This window comes from Mirounga angustirostris, unplaced genomic scaffold, assembly GCF_029215605.1.
Source record: "Mirounga angustirostris isolate CCGP_5_RB_7025 unplaced genomic scaffold, mMirAng1.0.hap1 SCAF_2, whole genome shotgun sequence".
NCBI lineage: Eukaryota > Metazoa > Chordata > Mammalia > Carnivora > Phocidae > Mirounga > Mirounga angustirostris.
In genome coordinates this window covers 152,809,481-152,834,998 of record NW_026991710.1, presented here as the reverse complement: position 1 = coordinate 152,834,998, position 25,518 = coordinate 152,809,481, and the positions used below count along the sequence as shown (strand labels likewise).

Sequence of the window (25,518 nt, the reverse complement as noted above, 5' to 3'; positions counted from 1 at the left end):
ACTAAGATCTAAAAACCTTTATTTTACAAGCACAGTTTGAGTTTGATTTGTTTTGTAAACCCAGATTCCTTATCCTATTCCAGCCTGCTGAATCTTATTGGCCACTCTGGGCTCTCTCACACCATTTTGTGAGAACTTCCTGTGGTTTATCTCCATCATGTTGGCAGTTTCTGGTGCAGAAAGGCTGAGTGTCATCAGCAAACTTAATAGTTCCTCTTTTAGATTAGTAATGAAGAATATTCCAGTACTAACATTTTTTTTTAATTTATAAGAGACTTTTTTATAAAGGTCTTTTTCATAAATCAGTTGTCTCATTGTAAGCAAACATTTAGTTTCAGATTCCATTCTTTCTTCGACTACCAGATTTGTGTAAAATGAGGGAATGGTCTCTCTCATCAAGTGGGCTCTTGTAGCTTTCAGTCAGCTCTTTTTTATTATCCTAGTCTCTCTCCTGTTCCCCACAGCAAGTTTCCAAACAGATCCATTCTCCTTAAACCTCCCACCCCCCAGGTTTCTGCAAAGGACCATGCCCACTACTTTTGGAGAAGATAGAGGCTGGCCAACAGTAACTCCTTGGGTTCTTGCTGCCATGTGAACTCATCTGGTTAATTCTGCATGCATCCTGTGCTCTTTCTATTCAGTCACAACTCAAGAGGTACCCTTCCCCTGAATTAGGGCCAACCTTTAAGTCTGTGCCGGGCTGGTTCTCTGAACCTTCTCCCCCCTTCTTCTCAGGGACCTCTCTCAGTGATTTGTTGAGTTCTTCTCATTAGCCTTTATATATGCTTCTATCCCATCCATTTGAAAACCTATCCCTCAGGCAGCCCTCCTCTTCACAACTCAGCTTCTTAATTTAGAGCTGTTTCTATTCTACTTCCTGATCTCAGCATCTCAGCTCCCTTTTAGTCTGGCTTGTATTCCCATCACTCCACTGATACTGTCCTCACAAAGGCCACCAACTACTGCCTTGTTGCTAACCCCAATGCTTTTGTCTTATCTCTCAAAAGCATTTGACTTTACTGACCACATGCTTCTTTTCGAAGAATTATCTTCATCTGGCACTATACTTTCCTGGGTTCCTTTTTCCTCTTGCTTTCTTCTTGGGCTCATCGTCCTGTGTTATCTCTTCAATGATAGTTCTACCCTGGGCTCTGTACTCCCACTGTCCCCACTCTTCCCAAGGCTTTTTTGATTACAAGTAATAGGACCCCAACTCAAACTTAACTAAACAATCTACCAACCAAACCACCATCACCATCACCACCACCAAAAACCACAGCGAAGCAAATACACTGATTCATGTGCCCATAAAGTCCAGTGGTAGAACTGGGATAGCTGGTCCAGAGATGTAAAATAAAGACATCACAGCCTCACTCTCTCTCTCTCTTAGCTTTGTTTTCATCTCTGTTGGCTCCATGCTCTTTCCAAATGATGGCAAACTGCCTGTCAGCAACTCCCGGCTTATATCCAATTCTCTTAAAAAACAATGGAAAAATTTCTACCCAATTTCTTAATTTGGAATTCTAGGAATCATTTTTTGACTCCTCTTCCCCTACTGGTTAATCACCATGTCCCATCCCAACTTCTAAATCTCTCTTCCTCCTTGCTGCCAGTATTTTAGTTCAGACCACCACTTTTTGTCTAGATTCCTGCAACAGCCTCCCAGTGATTTTCTCGATCTTTTCTTTACATCACAGCCAGGGTCATCTTTTTTTTTCTTTTAAGATTGTATTTATTTGTTTGTTTCTTTCTTTATTTATAGAGAGGATGAGCCAGGGGAGAGACAGAAGGAGAGGGAGAGAGAATCTCAAAAAGGCTCTGCGCTGAGCACAGAGCCTGATGCGGGTCTCTATCTCACGCCCCTGAGGTCATGACCTGAGCCAAAATCAAGAGTTGGATGCCTAATCCACTGAGCCATCCAGGTACCCCAGCCAGGATAATCTTTTTTTTTTTTTAAGATTTTTATTTATTTATTTGAGAGAGAGAGAAAGAGCACAGGCAGGGGGAATGGCAGGCAGAGGGAGAAGCAGACTCCCCACTGAGCAAGGAGCCTGATGTGGGCCTCCATCCTGGGACCCTGGGACCATGACCTTAACCGACTGGGTAATCTTTTGAAAATGTTAATTTGATCCTATCACTTGCCCATACAAACTTTGATGACCCCCCTGCATTGGTAGGAAGTTAAAGGCGAAACTCCCTTTTAGGTTCTGTAAGCACTTGGGTGATAGGAATCCTACTTACTCCACTTTTTTTTTTTTTAAGATTTTACTTATTTATTTGACAGAGAGAGACACAGTGAGAGAGGGAACACAAGCAGGGGGGGTGGGAGAGGGAGAAGCAGGCTTCCTGCAGAGCAGGGAGTCTGATGCGGGGCTCAATCCCAGGACCCTGGGATCATGACCTGAGCTGAAGGCAGACGCTTAAGACTGAGACACCCAGGCGCCCCTTACTCCACTTTTCACCTCATCCCTGTTCCAGGCAGTTTGGCCATAGATGCCAGATTAGCCACCTGTCTCTAGCTACGCTCCCCTTCACGTACTGCTCCCTCTACCTGGACCATTTCCCTCTTGAGCGCCCTCCTCCTGAACCTCTACTTATCCTTTCAGGTCTCACATTAGGTTTAACTGTACTGAGAAGAGCCTTCTATACTGTATGATGTACATATTTCTTCCTGTTAGAACATTCTAGTTCTCCCGTTTTAGCAATGATCATACTCTATTGTAATTGTTAAATCATCCGTATCCCTCAGCAGACCGTGAAGTCCACGAAGGCAGGTATTTCCCTTGTTTTGTGAAATATCCCCAGCGTCAGAGTAAGACACCCAATAAATATTTGTTTGAATTGTGAGATTAAATGGGGTATTTATTATTGTGCTAGGGGATTTTCCAGTTTTCTTCTAGATTTTAGAATCTGGATTGATTCAATAAACTACTGGAAAATCTAGAATACAATGTCTACTGCCTTTTAAAAAAATTTTTTTTATTTATTTGAGAGGGAGAGAGAGAAAGTACGAGCACAGAGGGAGAGTGAGAGGGAGAAGCAGACTCCCCGCTGAGCAGAGAGCCTGAGGTGGGGCTCTATCTCAGGACCCTGAGATCATGACCTGAGCTGAAGGCTTAACAGACTGAGCCACCCAGGTGCCCCTGTCTACTGCCTTTTTAAAAAAATGTGCTTATTGATCCTCCTTAAAGAATGTAGAGTTTTAGAACTGAAGAGAAACCTAGTCATCATCTAGCACTATTTCACTTCATTTGGTAGTTGAGGAAGAGGGAACTCAGAGGGTCTGTAACTTGTACAAGCCACAGACCTAATTGGACTTGAACTCAGTCTAGAGTGGCTTCTCCTTCCCTGATATCATGATATCAGCACTATTAACAGACTAGTGTAGTATGATTTTTATATTAATTCAAAGAACTCTTATTGCCTCTAGCCTCACATGTTCTACTTTTTAAAATGTACTTACTGGTCTTGTACGTCTCAATAGATTCCAACAGTTTCTCAGGATGAAAAACCACTCCCTGGTCTGTAGAGGCCCACGTGTCTTCTGGAGTCCTGCCTCCCAGGTAGGGTTGATAGTGTATGTCATGTGCTCTCTAACGCACTGCCCAAAACACTAGAAGTTACACATTGGATTCAGTGGCTTCACTGTTTTGTCTCAGACGGGTAATTACTAAGTAGATGCCATCTGGATTTGATCTGAGGAACACTCATGTTGTGTAAAGGAAGTAACAGACTTCTGTTTAACTCGTATGAACTCTGTTCTCCATTGCCTCTTCAGAGAGGCTGACTGACTGATGTCCATTATGAAACAGGAGCTTGAAAAGAGAATTGCTTCTCTAAAAACCAAGTTGAGGTGTAGAAAAGACTGGATGAGAGTAACTTACTAAGAATAATTATAATGGAACTTGAATATGGGTGAGAAGACAAATATGGGGGAGAATTGTTAAGTAAATTTTTTTTAATTTAAAAATTTAATTTATTAACAACTTTTTAAAAACTTTAAGGAAACCAAAAATGGGCCCACTTAACCAAAGCATTATGACACTCTAGTTAATGGACCTATTCCAAAAGAAAATCCTTGACGGTTCATTCAGAGATTGTGTATAAATGTTCTTCAAGCATTAATTTAGAATAAAATGTGCAATATATTTTCAGTATGATGCCCTGCTTCTCAAGGGCTAGAACTAGCCCTACATATTTCATTTCTTCTAAATCTTTCTGTGCCTAATACAACATCCTGCATATGCTTCTGATGATGGAATTTAATTTCCCTAGCGATTAGTGGGGCCAGCTACTTTCTCTTTCTTTCTTCTTTCTTTCTTTCTTTCTTTCTTTCTTTCTTTCTTTCTTTCTTTCTTTCTTTCTTTCTTTCTTTCTTTCTTTCTTTCTTTCTTACTTTCTTACTTTCTTTCTTTCTTTCTTTCCTTCTTTCCTTCTTTCCTTCTTTCCTTCCTTCCTTCCTTCCTTCCTTCCTTCCTTCCTTCTTGACTGGCCATGCACTTTTATTATTCCTATTTGAGAAGAGACGGTACTATCAACTAGTCTTTCTTACTCTGGGTCAACATTATTGTTTTGTTTTCATCTTTACTTCCTTCTTTTAAACTTGCAGACACTATTTCTTCCAAAAAGGAGAGAGAGAAATGGAATATATAAGGAGATGTTCAATCAACCGGTCTCTATCGGGGCTTGGCATGTATTTGTAGTTCTTGATACTAAAAAAGAAACTAAAAATGAAGTGAAAGACAAGTTTAAATAAGATATATTTAAAACAGATGTTCGTGCTTAAATTTAAAAATTCCAAGTGCAACCCTTTGACCTAGCAAGTCTACTTCTGGAAATCTATCCTATGAAAATAATTAAACACATGCAAAAAGATTTAGTTCTAACATGTTCAGCTCAGCCTTGTTTATAATGGAGGTGAATTAGAAACAACTTGAATTTTGAGCCATGGGGACTTAACATATAAATACAAGGGGATTCCTTAGTTAAAAATGATGTATTTACTGACATATAAAGATAGTTACACTTTATTAATTGGAAAAATGTAAGCTATAAAGTATGTACAGTTTCATCCCATTTTTGTAGAAGAGAAATATGCAAAAATGACTAGGAGGATAAACAAAGATTATATGTAATGAAATTAATTTTTATCCGTGTTTTAAACTTTTCTACAATAAATTTCTATAAAGTTATTTTATATGACCTTTTTCTTGAGAAGTAATTGGTTATAAATAAATATGGAAATATTTGAGGTCTTATGAATAGGGAAGGGTTTATTTTACTTTCTTGCCTTGATACCGTTCTTTCCTAGATGCAGTGGATTCCAAATCAGTAGCTATGTTAGTTGGAGTCTTGTGAGAAGAGAGCAGGTGGCTTGGGTTTTATTTCTAGTTTACTTATTAATTCTCCTTATAACCTTGGGACATTTCTTTTTCAACTTTTTGTCCAATGACTCTCTCTGCAAAATGTGGAGGACTTCCTCATTACTACCCCAGCAGAGATATTGGAAATATTATTGGGCTCTACTCCTGGACTAGAACATAGATACACATAATAAATACTAAATTAAGAGTAACCAATTTAGGGACGCCTGGGTGGCTCAGTCGGTTAAGCAGCTGCCTTCGGCTCAGGTCATGATCCCAGGGTCCTGGGATCGAGTCTCACATTGGGCTCCATGCTCAGCGGGGAGCCTGCTTCTCCCTCTGCCTGCCGATCTCCCTGCTTGTGCTCTGTCTCTCTCTCTGACAAATAAATAAATAAAATCTTAAAAAAAAAAAGGAGTAACCAATTTCTTGTAAATTTCATAAGAATTCACCTGGCCACCCAGAGTAACTTGTCATTCTTACCCTAACTATTCTGAACATGCACTAAATTGCCAAGTTAATTCTGAGCCATTACTTATTAATGAATTCAACAAATATCTGAAAATTGACAGTCTGGATTCAAATCCTGGCTCTTCCCTTTAACTCTGTGAGGTTGGGGAAGCAAGTTAATTTCTCTGGGCCTCAGCTTCCTCATGTATAAAAGGGATAGTATAATACATTGTTGTAGGGATTAAAGGAGATACAAAATGTATAATGCCAGGTACATAGTAAGCTCTCAATAAATAGTAACTATTAAGTGCCTAATATGTGCCAAATACTGCGATTCACATTCATTCATTCTACAAACATTTATTATTTAGTATGGGCCAGAGTTCTAGGTGCTTGGGTCACATCAGTGAACAAAAGAGACAAAACAGACTCTCCTGTTACTGTGGAGTTAACATTCTAGCAAATGCAAAGATTAAATACAATGTAGTCCAACCCGTGGTTATTGATAATAAGAATTTCTATTATTACTATTAATATGTCATGTGCCAGCCACTGTGTAAGTGGTTTTTATATATAACCTTATTTTCTCATTAACCATGTGAGGTAGGAATTATTGTTGTTATTTGCTGGTTTGGAAACTGAGCATCAGAGATGTAATAAATTAAGTCAGCAAATAAGTAGAGGAGTTGGTATTCAAACCCACTTAACCACCACACCTTCCTGCCTTCACTTGGTGAGTCATTCATTTTTTGCTTATGGTTCCTTCTTCATATTCTTGCCAACACTTTTTGCTCTGCAGTAGGAGCTGCAAGGAAACGACATTTGAGTTTCCCTTATTTTGTATTAAAATACTTAATTATCTCTGCAGGAAATGCTGGGAAGGAATAAATGACTCCTCTCCATGTGTAGAAAAGGGGTCACAATTAGCGGGAGAGAGAAGTCAAGATGCAGCCTTGAGAGAGGCACATGGAGGGTGTCTGGGGGAGATTCCCAGGGGGATTCCCTTGATGCTGATCATCCTCCCAGGAGGCAAACAAAGAGTTGATGCTTCCGATTTGTATCTCTTGGTGTTGCATCATCTACATTTCCTGGCTCCTCCAGCTCTGAATATCTCTCCTCCTCTGCAGTTGCCCAACTATCTGGAATGTTCATGTCCTCAAAGCCATGTTAGATAACTATCGCTAGAATTTCAAAAATTATTATGATGAAATATTTCAAGGATTTAGAGAAGTGTAAAGAACATCATGTACTCACAACTGTTTGGTCAAATCTTCACATTTTGCCTTTTTGTTCCAGTTGCTTTTTTTTAAATAAAAAATATGAATGTAGCTAAAAACCCCCTGTGTACCTCTCCCCAGTTTCTCTTTCCTCCCTCCCTCCCTTCCAAGAGGCCACCACTGTTCCAAATTATCATTATGGTGCATGCTTTTGTCCCGTCACTTGCTACATATAAATGCGTGGATAAATACACTTACACATGACGCTCTGAGGCACATTCTTATAGCTGTGTCCTTGTCCACATGGGTGGGAGTTTCTCTAGCATGTTTGTCTAGAGCTGCAATGCTGGGTCATTGTGAATGCACACTGATTTGGCCAAATTTCTCTCCATACTGATTGTACCAGTTGATGGTGTATGTGACAGTTTTTGCTTCTGCGCTTAGTTGTGCTTACTCTTGTCTGATTTTTAAATTTTTTTTTTTTTTTTTGCGGATCTGATGCATGTGAAATGATCTCTCATTAATGGTTTGTATTTACCTTATAATGATGCTGAACATTTTTTCATGTGGTTATTGGCCATTTGTGTCTCCTCTTTGTTGAATTATTTGTTCATACTCTTGGTTTTTTTGTCTGTCATGTTATTCTCTTTCTTGTTGGTGGAAGTAGTTCACTGTATATTCTGGTTACTGATCTTTTTTTTTTTTTTTAATTTTATTATGTTATGTTAGTCACCGTACATCATTAGTTTTTGATGTGGTGATCCACGATCCATTGTTTTCGTATAACACCCAGTGCTCCATGCAGTACGTGCCCTCCTTAATACCCATCACCAGGCTAACCAATCCCCCTCCCCGCCTCCTCTCTAAAACCCTGTTTGTTTCTCAGAGTGGTTACTGATCTTTTACCTGTCATGCATTGTTCAGGGATCTCCACGTCTCTTGCTTGTCTTTTGCTTTGTTTATGGGGTATTTCAGTATACAGACAAGTTTAATTTGAAGGTAGTCAATGATTTCACAATCTTTATTGTGTTTTCAAGTATTATTTAAAAATGTTTTCTCTCCCACTCCAAAATCATATGTGTATTTTTTTCTAAAATTGTTTTCAAGTTTTGATGTTCACATTAATCATGTAATCCATCTAGAATTTATTCTGCGGTTGGTATCAGTTAGGGATCCATTTTTCTTTTTCTTCCATACGACTCATCAATTGGTCCAGCACCTTTATTGTATAGTCTCTTCTTTCTCCACTGATCTGTTATATCTGTCTGAAACCAAGTTTCCATACAGTTGGGTTCGTTTGGGGGCTTCTTTGGTTGATTGATCTAGATGTCTATTCCTGGGCCAATATAACACTGCCTACATACTGTAACATTTTTTACATCTTGATATCTCATAGGGAGAGGGGGACTAGGTTGTTTTCACTTTGTTCAAAATTATTTTTTGTTATTCTTAGTTTTTTATATTAGATTTTAGAATCAGCTAATTTAGTGTCAGAGAGGTCCATGTGTTACAATCAGTGAACCTATACGAATGCTTCATAATCATCCAAAGTTTATAGTTTACATCAGAGGTGTAAATGTATTTGATAAATGTATAATGACATATATCCACCATCATAGTAGCATCTAGAATAATTTTGCTGCCCCCAAATCCTCAGTGTCCCACCTATTTATCCCCCTCACTTCTACCTCTCCCTTTGCCCATTTTAAGACTGCGTTGTTTGTTTTTGTGCTGTTGAATTTTAGGAGTTCTTTATTCTGAATATTAAACTTGTATTGGATGTATGATTTGCAAATATTCTCTCCTATTCTGTGGGTTGTCTTTTCACTCTCTTGATAGTGTCTTTTGATGCACAGAAGTTTTAAATTTTTGTGAAGTCCAGTTTATCTATTTTTTTCTTGTGTTGTCTATGCTCTTGATATCATATTTAAGAAACCACTGCCAAACCCAAGGTCATACAAATATGCCCCTATGTTTTCTTCTAAGAGTTTTATAGTATTAGCTCTTAAATTTAGGTCTCTCATTCACTTTGACTTAATTTTTATAAATGGTATAAAGTAAGGGTCAACTTCATTCTTTTGCATGTGGATATCTGGTTTTCCCAGCATCATTTTTTGAAGAGATTGTTCTTTCATTTTTGAGAGGTCTTGGCACCCTTATCAACATCAACTGACCATACATCTGGGGGTTTATTGCTAGGCTCTAAATTTTATTCCATTGGTCTATATGTCTATTCTTATTCCAGCACTACAGTTTTGATTACTGTGGTTTTATAATAAGTTTTGAAATCAAGTGGCATGAATCTTTTAACTTTGTTCTTCTTTTTCAAGGTTATTTTGGCTATTCTGGGTCCCTTGAAATTCTATACGAGTTTTTAGGATGGGTTTTTCCATTTCAAATAAAAGATCCTTGGGATTTTGATAGAGACTACATTGAATTTATGTGTTGCTTTGGGTAGTAGTATCGTCTTAACAACATTAAATCTTCTAATCCATGAAAATGGGCTGTTTTTCTATTTATGTAGATCTTTACTTTTTTTCTAGAGTGTTTCACATTTTCTTTTCACAGATTACTTATGTTGGTTGTTTGCTGATACTTGCTAGGAAGATAGTAGCAAATCTCTATAATACAACAGAAGAGGTTTTTCCTGAGATGTAAAGTCTTATAAATGTTACCTAACATGGGAGAAAGCAACATAGTATTACTTTTAGCACCAGAATTGGTTTCCCTAGTGATGATCTTTTAGGAATAAGGAAAAAGAAATAAAAACTTCTCTGGTTTACAGATTCTCGGGAGATTTTGTTGACCTCATTATCCTCAGTAGGTCACAAGAGATTAGTTTCTTCTATGTTGAATTTGATTAAAACAAAAAAAAATTTTTTTTCAGGAAGATTTTTCTTGTTGAATCCATGTTCAATACTGCAAAATCTTCTCTAATTCCATCTTCTTTTTTTTTTAATTTTTAAAGATTTTTATTTATTTATTTGACAGAGAGAGACACAGCGAGAGAGGGAACACAAGCAGGGGGAGTGGGAGAGGGAGAAGCAGGCTCCCCACAGAGCAGGGAGCCCGACGCAGGGCTCGATCCCAGGACCCTGGGATCATGACCTGAGCCGGAGGCAGATGCTTGATGACCGAGCCACCCAGGCGCCCCTCTAATTCCATCTTCTATCATCATATTCCCATTGCAATCTCTATCATATAATAATATAGGATGAAATACTCCAGGTGTTTGATCCAAAGCCCTATCTTCTGTCTCATCCTTCAAACATTTAAACTTACTGGCACATGCCACACCCTCCACCCCCACCCTATCATTAAGTCCACAATATGCTGTGAAAATGACTTAAATTACTCAAATTTTACTAAAACCTTCAGGAATTAGTTTTCTCAAACTTTTCTGTCTCCTTAAATACAGAGTCTAGCTATACCCAGTCCCAAGAAACAGTTCACATAACTATTCTGCATCAAAGCAGTGCTTAACAGGGAAAACCAAGAGTTACTATTTAGTCAGACCTTTCAGGCTTAGAGGAAAAAATGGCAGTTCTTTGTTTGTGAGCCATAGCAAGACGGGAGGAGGGGAGCAGATTTAGTCTCTGGCATCTGCATTCCCTTGCATTTGCTTATTGACCTCTGTAAGTTCAGCACGAGTCTTCTAATGTCAGAAGCAAATATGAAATATTCCCTTAATATTCTGGGCAATTTGAAATCTGTCACCTGTTTTAATTTTTACAATAAGTCTACAAGACAAATATTATTATGCCAATTTTATAAGAAAATCAGCCTCAGAGGGATTGAATAACTGGCAGTGGTCAAGCAGAGAGTAAGTGACAGGGCTGGGTCAGACCAGAGCAATTTCATTCCAACACCCATGCTCTTGTCATTTTCCTAGTCTTCATTAATCTTAAACTTTGGGACTAAAAATCATTTATTCCTCAAGAGGTATTTGGCAAACAAGACTCCAGGCATCGTATTTCTCTTTCTACTATTTATAGAATGATTTAACCTGGTTATAATGTCCTGAACCAGGACAGTGGAAGAACAAGGGGAAGGGACTAAAGGGAGGGTTGCTATTGACGTAGAAACAATAGGAGTTAGTTGGTGATTGAGTGGGTGGGAAGGAGCAGGTGGTGTCAGATGAGTCAGAATACAGGGTCATTGAGAACCATTCTGCCTTTTTATATTATCTATTCATTTCAGAGAAGCACCTGCCATTAAAAATGCTTTTCTCTGAGGCATTCTAGACCCTTGTTATTTATAATTTACCATCTGTGAGGAGTCAGAAGTCCATGACACATAGCAGTTTGGATTGAGCTAAGGTGGAATGATCTTGAATTGTGTGTGCTATGAGGCTGGTATATGGGAGGGAGGATCTTAGCTTCTGAGAGCGCCCAGGCAAAGGCCCAACCTCTTTATCCCACTGCAGCTTTGCTGCATAAAAAATAAAAAAGGACTCCCATAAAGGTTGAAATGTCATTTATGTTTTTGAGTTTTAGAATACACTTTTGTACTGGAGTGTAATAGCCCTCTGTTTTTGTTTGTTTGTTTGTTTGTTTATTTTGGTCTGTCTAGCACCTTCTGAGTATTGAGATCAGGTGTTCTTCACTTCAACCACATGATTCTAGAAGGAACTGCCATGCTTTTATCTCTCATTGGTCCAGGGTGGACACCTGACCGTTGCTGGTCAGTCAAAGACTCTTCTCATATTTGAATTTAAAACCAGAAAAACATTTGAGCAACTCCTTGCCAGTGGTGATACTTGCCAACCTTTCAGTGGCCGTATTTCCAACTATGTGGAGCAGGCAATGAACATGGCTTGTGTGGAGAAGGATAAATGGGAGATGGACAGAGTCTTGCTGGTGTATGTGTCCCTGGGTCCTGTTCTTGTGGTCGCCTACTGCACCCCTGTCTTTTAAGATTTTGTTGTCTAGCCATTCCTTGAATTCTGTCCTCCAAGACACTATCTTTTCTGTCATTTGAGTGCCTATCATTTATAATCAAAAGACTAATAAAGGAGGAAGTTTTATGTGATAGCGTAGTTCTCACTTTTGGGATTCAGGGAGGGTTTAGGATAGATCCCTTGTAAACATCAAGGTCCACTCTATTTTTTTTTTTTTCAAGTATTGAGGGGCTCGATGTTCCGTGTAATTTTACTGACTTTCTTTTAAATAGAACTGTTTTTTAAATGGAACGAAACTTTGTTAGCCTCAACTATGCCCAAACTTACTCAAGTAATTTGAAGATTAGCTTATGTTTCTCATGATTAATAAGGAGCGGATAGAAAAACTGGCCAACTTTCAAAATGTATTTGTTAAGGTTCTGAGATGAATAGGACCATCATCATCATTTGAGTTCGAAGAGCGAGATACTGAGTTTCAAACCCAGTGAGAGTAAGACAGAGGGGGCACCATCTGTGGCCTGGAGACCTAGGACTGATGCAGCCATCTCTTAAATGATTGCCCTTTCCTGCCCTGGAACCATGGACAGTTCCACTCTGCCCAGGCTGGCTAGGCAGGTCACACTGACATTCAGTCAGGTAACATGTTCAGCATTATAGGAAAATTTTTTTTAAAATATAGTAGTCTTATTTTTACTGTTTCCAACTGTAAAATTCTTTTTTTTGAAATTGTATTTTATTTTATTATTTATTTTTTTAGGTAAGGTTCTATGCCCAACATGGGGCTTGAACTCGCGACCCCAAGGTTAAGAGTCACATGCTCTACTGACTGAGTCAGCCCGGTGCCCCTACAGCTGTGAAATTCTTATGCTGCCCATTTGAGCTGCCTTTCTTTATCTTTCAAAGTTTCTGAACTATGTAAGAATGGTGGTTTGGTTTTTAATATATACATCTTTCACATTGTGTGCAGTATTTTTTGTTTTCTAAGAGTAATCTATGCTCATTTAAAAATAAAACTGGAGGGGCACCTGGGCAGCTCAGTCGGTTAAGCATCTGCCTTTGGCTCAGGTCATGATCCCAGGGTCCCAGGATTGAGCCCTGCATCAGGCTTCCTGCTCAGTGGGAAGCCTGCTTCTCCCTCTGTCCCTCCCCCTTCTTGTGCTCTCTCTCTCAAATAAATAAATAAAATCCTAAGAATTTTAAAATAAAAATTAAATTGGAAAGCACATCAAAGCCTAAAGACCAGAAAAAAAAATTACCCGTGATTACATGACTTGAAGCCAGCAGCATTCCCATTTGGGCAGATTTCTCTGGTATCTTTGGGGAGTAGTTTCTAAGCTTGACTTGGCAGCCAGCCAGGCATCTGTCCCAGACTCTGACCTCCTGCACTTTACTCTTCCCTTAATAGAAATTTACTTCATCGACCCTGCCCTCCCGCTTCTACCCTCCCATAGCAAAAATTAAAGCCAGCTGCTTGAGGATTCTGGTAACTGATGAGGATGGCTGGGCATGAGCCTCCTGGCAACAAGGCAGGCAGGGAGGGGTGGGATCCAGGCTCTGGGGAAGGAGAGGCACCAGGCGGGGAAGGATTTCAGCTGGGCAGGGGCTCAGAGGCCTCAGACATGATGGCACCAGTAGAAAAATCCCTGTGCTGCCATGCAGAAACTATGTGCTCTCGGTCCCTTTCATTTTCCCTGCTGTTCACAGAGCTGGCCAACGCTAAGTCCATGCCCAACACAGGACGAGGACGGGTCCCGTGAAAACCAGCCTCATCCTCATTCTGCTGGGCCTCCTGGGAGGGTATTTTTACATTATTCTCTTCTTAGTTGTTTTGAATAGAAAGACCCTCACATGGTTCAAAATAGATCTATGCCCTTTTAGGCAACAAAAGTCTCCTTCCTTTCCTTCCCTATCACCCTCTTTTCACCCTCCCTCAACTCACTGCTGGTCTCAGCTTTTCGTTTCTGTGTGTATTCACCTAGAGTTTAGTTATGAATATTAAAGCAAATACAAATATATTCTGCATTCTTATTTTTCCCTCATAAACAAAAGGATGCATCGTATACATATTTTCTGCAACCTGCTGAGCCTTTTTTGTTTGTGGTTCTTTTTTAAAAAAATTTTTTATTGTTATGTTAATCCCCATACATTACATCACTTGTTTTAGATGTAGTGTTCCATGATTCATTGTTTGTGCATAACACCCAGTGCTCCATGCAGAACGTGCCCTCTTTAATACCCATCACCAGGCTAACCCACCCCCCCACCCTCCTCCCCTCTAGAACCCTTAGTTTGTTTTTCAGAGTCCATCGTCTCTCATGGTTTGTCTACCCCTCTGATTTCCCCCCTTCATTCTTCCCCTCCTGCTACCTTCTTCTTTTTTTTTTTTTTATTAACATATATTGCATTATTTGTTTCAGAGGTACAGATCTGAGATTCAACAGTCTTGCACAATTCACAGAGCTTACCAGAGCACATACCCTCCCCAGTGTCTATCAACCAGTCACCCCATCCCTCCCACCCCACCCCCCACTCCAGCAACCCTCAGTTTGTTTCCTGAGATTAAGAATTCCTCATATCAGTGAGGTCATATGATACATGTCTTTCTCTGATTGACTTATTTCACTCAGCATAATACCCTCCAGTTCCATCCACGTCGTAGCAAATGGCAAGATTTCATTCCTTTTGATGGCTGCATAATATTCCATTGTGTATATATACCACATCTTCTTTATCCATTCATCTGTCGATGGACATCTTGGCTCTTTCCACAGTTTGGCTATTGTGGACATCGCTGCTATAAACATTGGGGTGCATGTACCCCTTTGGATCTCTACTTTTGTATCTTTGGGGTAAATACCCAGTAGTGCAATTGCTGGGTGGTAGGGTAGCTATATTTTCAACTTTTTGAGGAAACTCCACAGTGTTTTCCAGAGTGGCTGCACCAGCTTGCATTCCACCAACAGTGTAGGAGGGTTCCCCTTTCTCCGCATCCCCGCCAACATCTGTCATTTCCTGACTTGTTAATTTTAGCCATTCTGACTGGTGTGAGGTGGTATCTCATTGAGGTTTTGATTTGTATTTCCCTGATGCCGAGCGATGTTGAGCACTTTTTCATGTGTCTGTTGGCCATTTGGATGTCTTCTTTGGAAAACTGTCTGTTCATGTCTTCTGCCCATTTCTTGATTGGATTCTTTGTCCTTTGGGTGTTGAGTTTGATAAATTCTTCATAGATTTTGGATACTAGCCCTTTATCTGATATGTCATTTGCAAATATCTTCTCCCATTCTGTCGGTTGTCTTTTGGTTTTGTTGACTGTTTCTTTGGCTGTGCAAAAGCTTTTTATCTTGATGAAGTCCCAATAGTTCATTTTTGCCCTTGCTTCCCTTGCCTTTGGCGATGTTTCTAGGAAGAAGTTGCTGTGGCTGAGGTCAAAGAGGTTGCTGCCTGTGTTCTCCTTTAGGATTTGGATGGACTCCTGTCTCACATTGAGGTCTTTCAACCATTTGGAGTCTATTTTTGTGTGTGGTGTAAGGAAATGGTCTGGTTTCATTCTTCGGCATGTGGCTATCCAGTTTTCCCAACATCATTTGTTGAAGAGACTGTCTTTTTTCCATTGGACATTCTTTCCTGCTTTGTCAAAGATGAGTTGACCATAGAGTTGAGGGTCCATTTCTGGGCTCTCTATTCTGTTCCATTGATCTATGTGTCTGTTTTTGTGCCAGTACCATACTGTCTTGATGACAGCTTTGTAATAGAGCTGGAAGTCCGGAATTGTGATGCCGCCAGCTTTGCTTTTCTTTTTCAACATTCCTCTGGCTATTTGGGGTCTTTTCTGGTTCCATACAAATTTTAGGATTATTTGTTCCATTTCTTTGAAAAAAGTGGATGGTATTTTGATGGGGATTGCATTGAAAGTGTAGATTGCTCTAGGTAGCATTGACATCTTCACAGTATTTGTTCTTCCCATCCATGAGCATGGAACGTTTTTCCATTTCTTTGTGTCTTCCTCAATATCTTTCATGAGTATTTTATAGTTTTCTGAGTACAGATCCTTTGCCTCCTTGGTTAGATTTATTCCTAGGTATCTTATGGTTTTGAGTGCAATTGTAAATGGGATTGACTCCTTAATTTCTCTTTCTTCTGTCTTGTTGTTGGTGTATGGGAATGCCACTGATTTCTGTGCATTGATTTTATATCCTGCCACTTTACTGAATTCCTGTATGAGTTCTAGCAGTTTTGGGGTGGAGTCTTTTGGGTTTTCCACATAAAGTATCATATCATCTGCAAAGAGTGAGAGTTTGACTTTTTCTTTGCCAACTTGGATGCCTTTGATTTCTTTTTGTTGCCTGATTGCTGTGGCTAGGACTTCTAATACTATGTTGAATAGCAGTGGTGATAGTGGACATCCCTGCCGCGTTCCTGACCTTAGGGGGAAAGCTCTCAGTTTTTCCCCATTGAGAATGATATTTGCTGTAGGTTTTTCATAGATGGCTTTTATGATATTGAGGTATGTACCCTCTATGCCTATACTCTGAAGAGTTTTGATCAGGAAAGGATGCTGTACTTTGTCAAATCCTTTTTCTTCAACTATTGAGAGGATCATATGATTCTTGTTCTTTCTTTTGTTAATGTATTGTATCACGTTGATTGATTTGTGGATGTTGAACCAACCTTGCAGCCCAGGGATAAATCCACTTGGTCGTGGTGAATAATCCTTTTAATGTACTGTTGGATCCTATTGGCTAGTATTTTGGTGAGAATTTTTGCATCCATGTTCATCAGGGATATTGGTCTGTAGTTCTCCTTTTTGATGGGGTCTTTGTCTGTTTTGGGATCAAGGTAATGGTGGCCTCCTAAAATGAGTTTGGAAGTTTTCCTTCCATTTCTATTTTTTGGAACAGTTTCAGAAGAACAGGTATTAATTCTTCTTGAAATGTTTGGTAGAATACCCCTGGGAAGCCATCTGGCCCTGGGCTTTTGTTTGTTGGGAGATTTTTGATGACTGCTTCAGTTTCCTTAGTGGTTATAGGTCTGTTCAGGTTTTCTGTTTCTTCCTGGTTCAGTTTTGGTAGTTGATACACCTCTAGGAATGCATCCATTTCTTCCAGGTTATCTAATTTGCTGGCATAGAGTTGCTCATAATATGTTCGTATAATTGTTTGTATTTCTTTGGTGTTGGTTGTGATCTCTCCTCTTTCATTCATGATTTTGTTGATTTGGGTCATTTCTCTTTTCTTTTTGATAAGTCTGGCCAGGGGTTTATCAATCTTGTTAATTCTTTCAAAGAACCAGCTCCTAGTTTCGTTGATCTGTTCTACTGTTCTTTTGGTTTCTATTTCATTGATTTCTGTTCTGATCTTTATTATTTGTCTTCTCCTGCTGGGTTTAGGCTTTATTTGCTGTTCTTTCTCCAGCTCCTTTAGGTGTAGGGTTAGGTTGTGTATTTGAGACCTTTCTGGTTTCTTGAGAAAGGCTTGTATTGCTATATACTTTCCTCTTAGGATTGCCTTTGCTGTATCCCAAAGATTTTGAACAGTTGTGTTTTCATTTTCATTTGTTTCCATGAATTTTTTAAATTCTTCTTTAATTTCCTGGTTGACCCATTCATTCTTTAGTAGGATGCTCTTTAGCCTCCATGTATTTGAGTTCTTTCCGACTTTCCTCTTGTGATTGAGTTCTAGTTTCAAAGCATTGCGGTCTGAAAATAGGCAGGGAATGATCCCAATCTTTTGGTACCGGTTGAGACCTGATTTGTGACCTAGGATGTGATCTATTCTGGAGAATGTTCCATGGGCACTAGAGAAGAATGTGTATTCCATTGCTTTTGGATGGAATGTTCTGAATATATCTGTGAAGTCCATTTGGTCCAGTGTGTCATTTAAAGCCTTTATTTCCTTGTTGATCTTTTGCTTAGACGATCTGTCCATTTCAGTGAGGGTGTTGTTAACGTCCCCCACTATTATTGTATTGTTGTCGATGTGTTTCTTTGCTTTTGTTATTAATTGCCTTATATAATTGGCTGCTCCCATGTTAGGGGCATAGATATTTGCAATTGTTAGATCTTCTTGTTGGATAGACCCTTTAAGTAGGATATAGTGTCCTTCCTCATCTCTTATTACAGTCTTTGGTTTAAAATCTAATTTGTCTGATATAAGGCTTGCCACACCAGCTTTCTTTTGGTGTCCATTAGCATGGTAAATGGTTTTCCATCCCCTCACTTTCAATCTGGGGGTGTCTTTGGGTCTAAGATGAGTCTCTTGCAGACAGCATATCGATGGGTCTTGTTTTAAATCCAATCTGATAGCCTGTGTCTTTTGATTGGGGCATTTAGCCCATTTACATTCAGGATAACTATTGAAAGATATGAATTTAGTGCCATTGTATTGCCTGTAAGGTGACTGTTACTGTATATTGTCTGTGTTCCTTTCTGGTCTATGTTGCTTTTAGGGTCTCTCCTTGCTTAGAGGACCCCTTTCAAGATTTCTTGTAGGGCTGGTTTTGCGTTTGCAAATTCCTTTAGTTTTTGTTTGTCCTGGAAGCTTTTTATCTCTCCTTCTATTTTCAATGACAGCCTAGCTGGATAGAGTATTCTTGGCTGCATATTTTTCTCATTTAGTGCTCTGAATATATCATGCCAGTCCTTTCTGGCCTGCCAGGTGTCTGTGGATAGGTCTGTTGCCAATCTAATGTTTCTACCCTTGTAGGTTACACATCTCTTGTCCCGAGCTGCTTTCAGGATTTTCTCTTTGTCTCTGAGACTCGTAAGTTTTACTATGAGATGTCGGGGTGTTGACCTATTTTTATTGATTTTGAGAGGGGTTCACTGTGCTTCCTGGATTTTGATGCCTGTTTCCTTCCCCAAATTAGGGAAGTTCTCTGCTATAATTTGCTCCATTATACCTTCTGCCCCTCTCTCTCTTTCTTCTTCTTCTGGGATCCCAATTATTCTAATGTTGTTTCGTCTTATGGTATCACTTATCTCTCGAATTCTGCCCTCGTGATCCAGTAGTTGTTTATCTCTCTTTTTCTCAGCTTCTTTATTTTCCATCATTTGGTCTTCTATATCACTGATTCTCTCTTCTGCCTCATTTATCCTAGCAGTTAGCACCCCCATATTTGATTGCACCTCATTAATAGCCTTTTTGATTTCGACTTGGTTAGATTTTAGTTCTTTTACTTCTCCAGAAAGCTTTTCTCTAATAACTTCCATGTTTTTTTCAAGCCCAGCTAGTATCTTTAAAGTGATAATTCTGAACTCTAGATCTGACATCATACTAATGTCCGTATTGAGTAGGTCCCTGGCAGTTGGTACTACCTCTTGTTCTTTTTGTTGAGGTGACTTTTTCCATCTTGTCATTTTGTCCAGAGGAGAATAGATTAATGAGAGAACAAAATGCTAACAGGGTAACAACGTCCCCGGAAAATATACTCTAAACAAATCAGAAAAGACCTGAAGCAGTGGGAAAAGAAAGGGAAAGAGAGAAAAAAGGAAAAAGAAAAAAAAGAAAAAGAAAAAGATAAAGATAAAAACAAACAAAAACTGAACAAAACAAAAAAAAAAACAGAATATGATCAAATCTGATCATGCTGGTATATAGATCAGTGCCACACACTAGTTTTTGGGTGTATTTTGGTCTGTTAGAAGAAAGTACCTCCCCAAATTTTAATAGTTTAACCATTTTTTTTTTTTAAGATTTTATTTATTTGACAGAGAGAGATACAGCGAGAGAGGGAACACAAGCAGGGGGAGTGGGAGAGGGAGAAGCAGGCTTCCCGCTGAGCAGGGAGCCCGATGCGGGGCTTGATCCCAGGACCCTGGGATCATGACCTGAGCCGAAGGCAGACGCTTAACGACTGAGCCACCCAGGCGCCCCCCTCCCAAAATTTTAAAGAAAGAAAAACTTATATATGTACAAAAATAAGGGTTGATATGATGAAGGGATGGAATATGACTGTAAAGATGGAAATTATAAAAAAATTTATAAAAGGAATTGCTAAGAAGTTGTTTGAAAAAAGAAAGAAGAGGATTTAAAAAAAAAAAGAAAAGAAAAACGAGAGAATGTGATCAGGTAGGGGAGTAGAAAAAACCATACACTAGAGATTTAGGGTATATTTTGATCTGTTAGAAGAAACTATCTCAAAAATTTAAAGAGAGAACAACTTATATATATATGCCAAAAATACGGGTAACTACTATGAAGGGATAGAATATGATTCTAAAAATGAAAAATAAAAATGTTTTTTTAAAAAAGGGATTGATAAGATGTTGGTTGAAAAAGGGAAAAAGAAAAATTTAAAAAAAAAGTTAAAAAAAAATTAACTTTGAAAGACTACAGAATCATGGTAAAAAAGCCATGGATTCTATGTGCATTGTTCCCCTAGCACTGGAGTTCTGCCGTTCTCATTGATCGGTAAACTTGGTCTTGGCTGGCTGTTCTCGCTGATCTTCTGGGGGAGGGGCCTGTTGCCGTGGTTCCCAAATGTCTTTGCTGGAGGCGGAATTGCCCCGCCCTTGCCTGGTTGGGGCTAAGTAATCTGCTCGGGTTTGCTCTCCGGAGCTTTTGTTCCCTGCAAGCTTTTCCGTACAGCTTTGGAGGCGGAGAATGAAAATGGTGGCCTCCCAATCTCCGCCCTGGAGCCGAGAACTCAGGGTCCCGCTCCTCAGTGCGCCCCCAGAGAAAAGCCGTCAGTCACTCCTGTCTCCCCGGTCCCCGGCCTCACTCCATGCTCACCAGGCCTGTGACCGCGCGTTTCTATCTCTGGCACCCGACCCGGGTGGAGTCTCCAAACCCAGCAGATCCCTGCGGTGCACTCCCGCGCCGCTCCTCCCAGGGGAGGAAGGGGAGTCTCCCCAGATCCGCCGCTTGTTGGGTCCCTGCTGGAGGAGCAGTGGCCCGACTGTGCCGTGGATCATGGTTTATGACAACCCTGAGTTGAGAGCCTGCGCCTGGGCTCTGTCTCTGCAGCCGGCTTCCCCAGTCCGATACCTGGGAGCTCTGCCACACTCAGGCACCCCCGGTCTTTCTGTGACCCTGAGGGTCCTGAGACCCCACTGTCCCGGAGGGTTCCACCCCCCGCTTAGCCACCGGAGTGACGTCCCTCAGCGGAGCTGACTTCTAAAAGTTCCGATTTTATGCTCCGTGGTTCTATCACTTGCCAGAAGTGGCCGATGGAGACCCCCTCCCCCGCCGTCTATCCTCCTGAATATCGCCTCGGATTCACTTCTCCTCACGTCCTACCTTCCAGAAAGTTGTCGCTTTTCTGTTCAGAGAGTTGTTGCTCTTCTTTTCTTCGATCTCCTGTTGAGTTGTAGGTGTTCAGAATGGTTTGATCCCTATCCAGCTGAATTCCTGAGGACAGATGAAATCCAGATCTCCTACTCCTCCGCCATCTTGCTCCGCCCCCTCCTGAGCCTTTTTTTTTTTTTTCTCCCACCTAATAGACTTTGGAGACTTTAAAAAATATCTGTGCATTGAAAGTTTCCTTGTGCATGTTTATACCTTCCAAATATTCCATTGTATATATGTAGCATAATTTATTTAACCAGTCCTCTACTCAAGGGCATTTAGGTCCTTTCCAATCTTTTATTTTGAATAATGCTGCAATGAGTAACTTTGTATATATGTTATTTCTTAAGTATGGCCTAAAGGATACATTCCCAGAGGTTAAATTACTGGGTCAAAGGGGACACTTAGTTTTAATTTTGATCTATGTGCCCAAATTCCTTCCACAGGGGATTGTACCTAATTTATACTTCCACTGGGGAAGTATGAGAGTAGTTGTTTCTCCTGGGGGATTATTACATGCTTCTTATATGTGGCTTTGAATTTTTCTTCAGTTGTTTTAACTTGGATGTTGTCCTCCTGGTTAGATAGTAAGTTTATTGAGAGCAAGGGCCAAGCGTTTACTCCTTTTGAATCATCTGCATTTATAAAATACTGTCACACGGCAGCCTAGGAATACAATAAATTTGTTTGCAGTGTGATTTGGAAAAAGAATCCAGTTAGATCTTAACGATAAAAGATTTCCGCACTTGGTAAGAGTTCAGTTGAACTGACTTCTCCCCACCCCCAAAGTAATTATGAGGCTTGTTTCATGTAGTTATGTAATGAGTCCTGAGATGAGGTGCTTTGATCTGGGCTTATGGGAGGACCGCACGCGTATGTGGGCTTCTATCCTGGAACCCAGGGTCATTCTGCCAGAGTCAATCCGGTGGTGCCTCAGCATCAGCAAGTCTAACTGCGTGCCTGTCCTGTCATCTCTTTTCCTTCACATGTGCTGGTGCCTGCCCCACAGTAAGCAGGAGAACAAAGAGCTGCTTTTAAACTTTTTGTGTCTACTGCATATGTAAACATTACGTCACTGTAATCTAGCTCTCCTATATCCTAGTAGCAAAAATGTACTGATTGTTCCTTTGTTCTCTTGATGTCTACTCTGTTGGCTTCACCCATATATATTGTCCCGTACTGGCACCCAGGGGTCTATAGACTTTTTGGCTTGCACATCCTCCAGAGGGATTCTGTAAAATTACATGCCCCCCTCACACGTTTATAGGCTCTATCTAAAATTTTAGGTTTAAATAGTTGTGAAGGATATGTTTTATAGTTTATTGTCAATATTGACTTTAAAAAACAATTGCTGAGTATCCATGTACCTGCATACATTTGTGTGTTAAGTCATTATATACACACACACAAGATATTTATTGATCAGTCATACCAAGAAAATATCCTGTTTCTACTTTTTGCTTTTTTTTCTATTCCTATCTTAATGGGGAGGGTTTTCTTCTCTTTGTTTTGTTTACATACAATGATATCTGTCAACTTTAGGTGTACAGTTTGATGAATTTTGGTAATTGCATATAATTACATAATTTCACCACAAAAAATATTCGTGTTGAGGCTTGTGTGTGTGTGTGTGTGTGCATAATACATGTGTGTATTTACATACCGTGTGAAGCCTCAGCATAAATATAAACGTGCATATATGTATGCACGCATGTATATGTGTATGGGTATTTATTAAAATATACACACCTAAATGTAAAGTCTTAACATGAATATATGCAGATCTATCTATATAATATGTTGGGTAAATGTAAACACACATGTATGTATGGTACATTTGTTCTAGTGCACATATAGGGCGCACACACACACTGATATATCCCTATTGAAGCTGTAAATTATATAAAAATATATTTATATTTTGTGTACATATATAAATAATGTATATAATACAATGTAAAATATAAATGTATTTATATGAACTATAGATGCTAAACTATAGAGCATTAACACAAATACATAGATAGGTCGATTGATCCAGATGTATGTGTATACATGTATGTGTATGACACACACACACTCAAAACTGTGACATTATTCTTTTATATGTATACAGAGGAATCTAATGGTGTTTAATACCCACCGTCATCCAATAAAACAATACAGGAACAAGCTCTCCTTTAAACATCAGAAATTATATGTCATTTCCTTTTTTTCTCTGAATTTGAATTTCCATTCCATTTCCTATATGGACTTTTCTCGTGTATATTTTTATGCTTGAAAATCTTTCAGTGGTCACCCTATTGTACTGCAATAAATATATATATATATATATTTATATGTTAATATTTTTATTTCCTTTGACTGTACCTCCTATGACCATTGAATAACCTCTTCTGATGGAGTTATCATTATAATTATTAGCAATATACTTGGTCAAAACAACAATATACATTTCAAACCTGTAAATAATTACTAAATGTAAAGTTATATTTTAGTGGAAATATATCCTTTAATGCGAGAGATGGGCTGTTTACCACAACGAGGTTACGTATCTGGGCTTGGTTACTATTCACTGCTAGAGTGGGTCAGGGTTCAGTATCAATCGTGTTTCTCAGTGGAAATGCTGAGGAATCTTGTTCATATGAAAAGAAGATAGGAATGGAAAGAATTGTCTTATAGCACTCTCAGTTAATTCTTCGAGCTCCTCTGAGCCCCAAATCCCATATTGACCTATTGTCAAAAATCATTTTGAATGCTACGTCTGCAACTCTCTTAGGCCTCCTTCAGTTTTGTTGAACCCAAGGCATCGGAAACCCCCCGACTTGCACAAGTGCGTGCTACTCAGTCCTTACAGCTGTTTGTTGCCTCGGCACCAACACTGGTGTGCCCAGTCTTTCTGTTTGGTGCCCAGAGAAGTGTGCCATGCTGAGATTGTCACAGGTGAGAGGTGTTCTCATCCTTCATAGAGTGGAAGAAAGCCTGTTGGGGAAAGGAAGAATCTGCTCCTGCCGCACAGGCAAAAGCTCAGGCAGGGAAATTGTTGAATTTAGGTTGCATGTTTGTGTTGGGTATATCACGTTGCGTACTGATTCCTTAAACTGCTGGTGTCTCATCCCGTGTCAAAGGTGTTTGCATCCCCCCACTTGAAGACCACTATTTGTCAAAACCCCTCATTTCTTCCACTTTACAGGGTCTCCTTTAAGCCCCCCCTCAGCGGAACATGTTTCAGATAGAGGCTATGGTTGTCTCTTTTTTTCCGCAAAACTGCTGGTCCAGGCTGGTCACAGGACTGCATACACTCAATCTCTAGATTCTCTCTAAGCTTAAAAAGGCAGATGCCGGAATTTGGCTGCTCCAGTGGATAAGAACTATGAAGAGACTCTTGGGAAAAGAAGAAGAAAATAAATGAGAAAATCCCGCTGTCTCCTTATCCTTTCAAAATACAAGTGGGGCCTGAACTGGTGTTAGCTTAGTCTTCTATCTTAGCACTGCCAACAGAGTGAATGTGCTCACTTGTCCATTTAAGTGGATTCTCAAGGCTGATACACAGTGAAAAGTAAAATTACATTTTATAGCATCTGTGTACTTGTTTAAGCCATGGATATTTTCAGAAGGGTGAATTTGATGTTTAAAATCATGAGAGAGGGCGCCTGGGTGGCTCAGTCAGTTAAACGTCTGCCTTGGGCTCAGGTCATGATCCCAGGACCCTGGGATCAAGCCCTGCATTGGGCTCCCTGCTCAGTGGGAAGTCTGCTTTTCCCTCTCTCTCTGCTGCTCCCCCTGCTTGTGCTTTCTCTCGCTCTCTCAAATAATAAATAAAAAAATAAAGTCATGATAGATATACACCTAAAACTAATACAATATTATCAATTATGTCTCAATAAAAATAATAAAATAAAATTATAATAGATGTTCCGTTGAGTGATGGAAAAACAGTTACCTCACCACAAAGCTAAAAAACAGTTTGGTGAAATTGGGTAGAAATATAGTTGCTGGGGGGGAAAAGAAGAAAAAGTCAATTCCATAACTCTGTTATGAATTTATGAATATGGGCTCTTTTATTTTTTTATTTTTATTTTTATTTTTTATTTATTTTTTTAAAGATTTTATTTATTTATTTGAGAGAGAGAATGAGATAGAGAGAGAGAGCATGAGACAGGGGAGGGTCAGAGGGAGAAGCAGACCCCCCGCTGAGCAGGGAGCCCGATGTGGGACTCGATCCCGGGACTCCAGGATCATGACCTGAGCCGAAGGCAGTCGCTTAACCAACTGAGCCACCCAGGCGCCCCTGAATATGG

General features: G+C 39.7%; 1 long non-coding RNA gene across 1 annotated transcript in view; it reads left to right on the top strand.

Annotated features, from left to right (window-relative positions):
• Positions 1-2,913: 2,913 nt before the first annotated feature.
• The window catches only part of LOC135363680 (uncharacterized), a 41,779-nt gene continuing 19,174 nt past the window's right edge, over positions 2,914-25,518 (top strand). The window contains exon 1 of the long non-coding RNA XR_010409651.1: positions 2,914-3,563. This is a non-coding gene — a long non-coding RNA (uncharacterized LOC135363680). The remainder of the gene's footprint in view (positions 3,564-25,518) is intronic.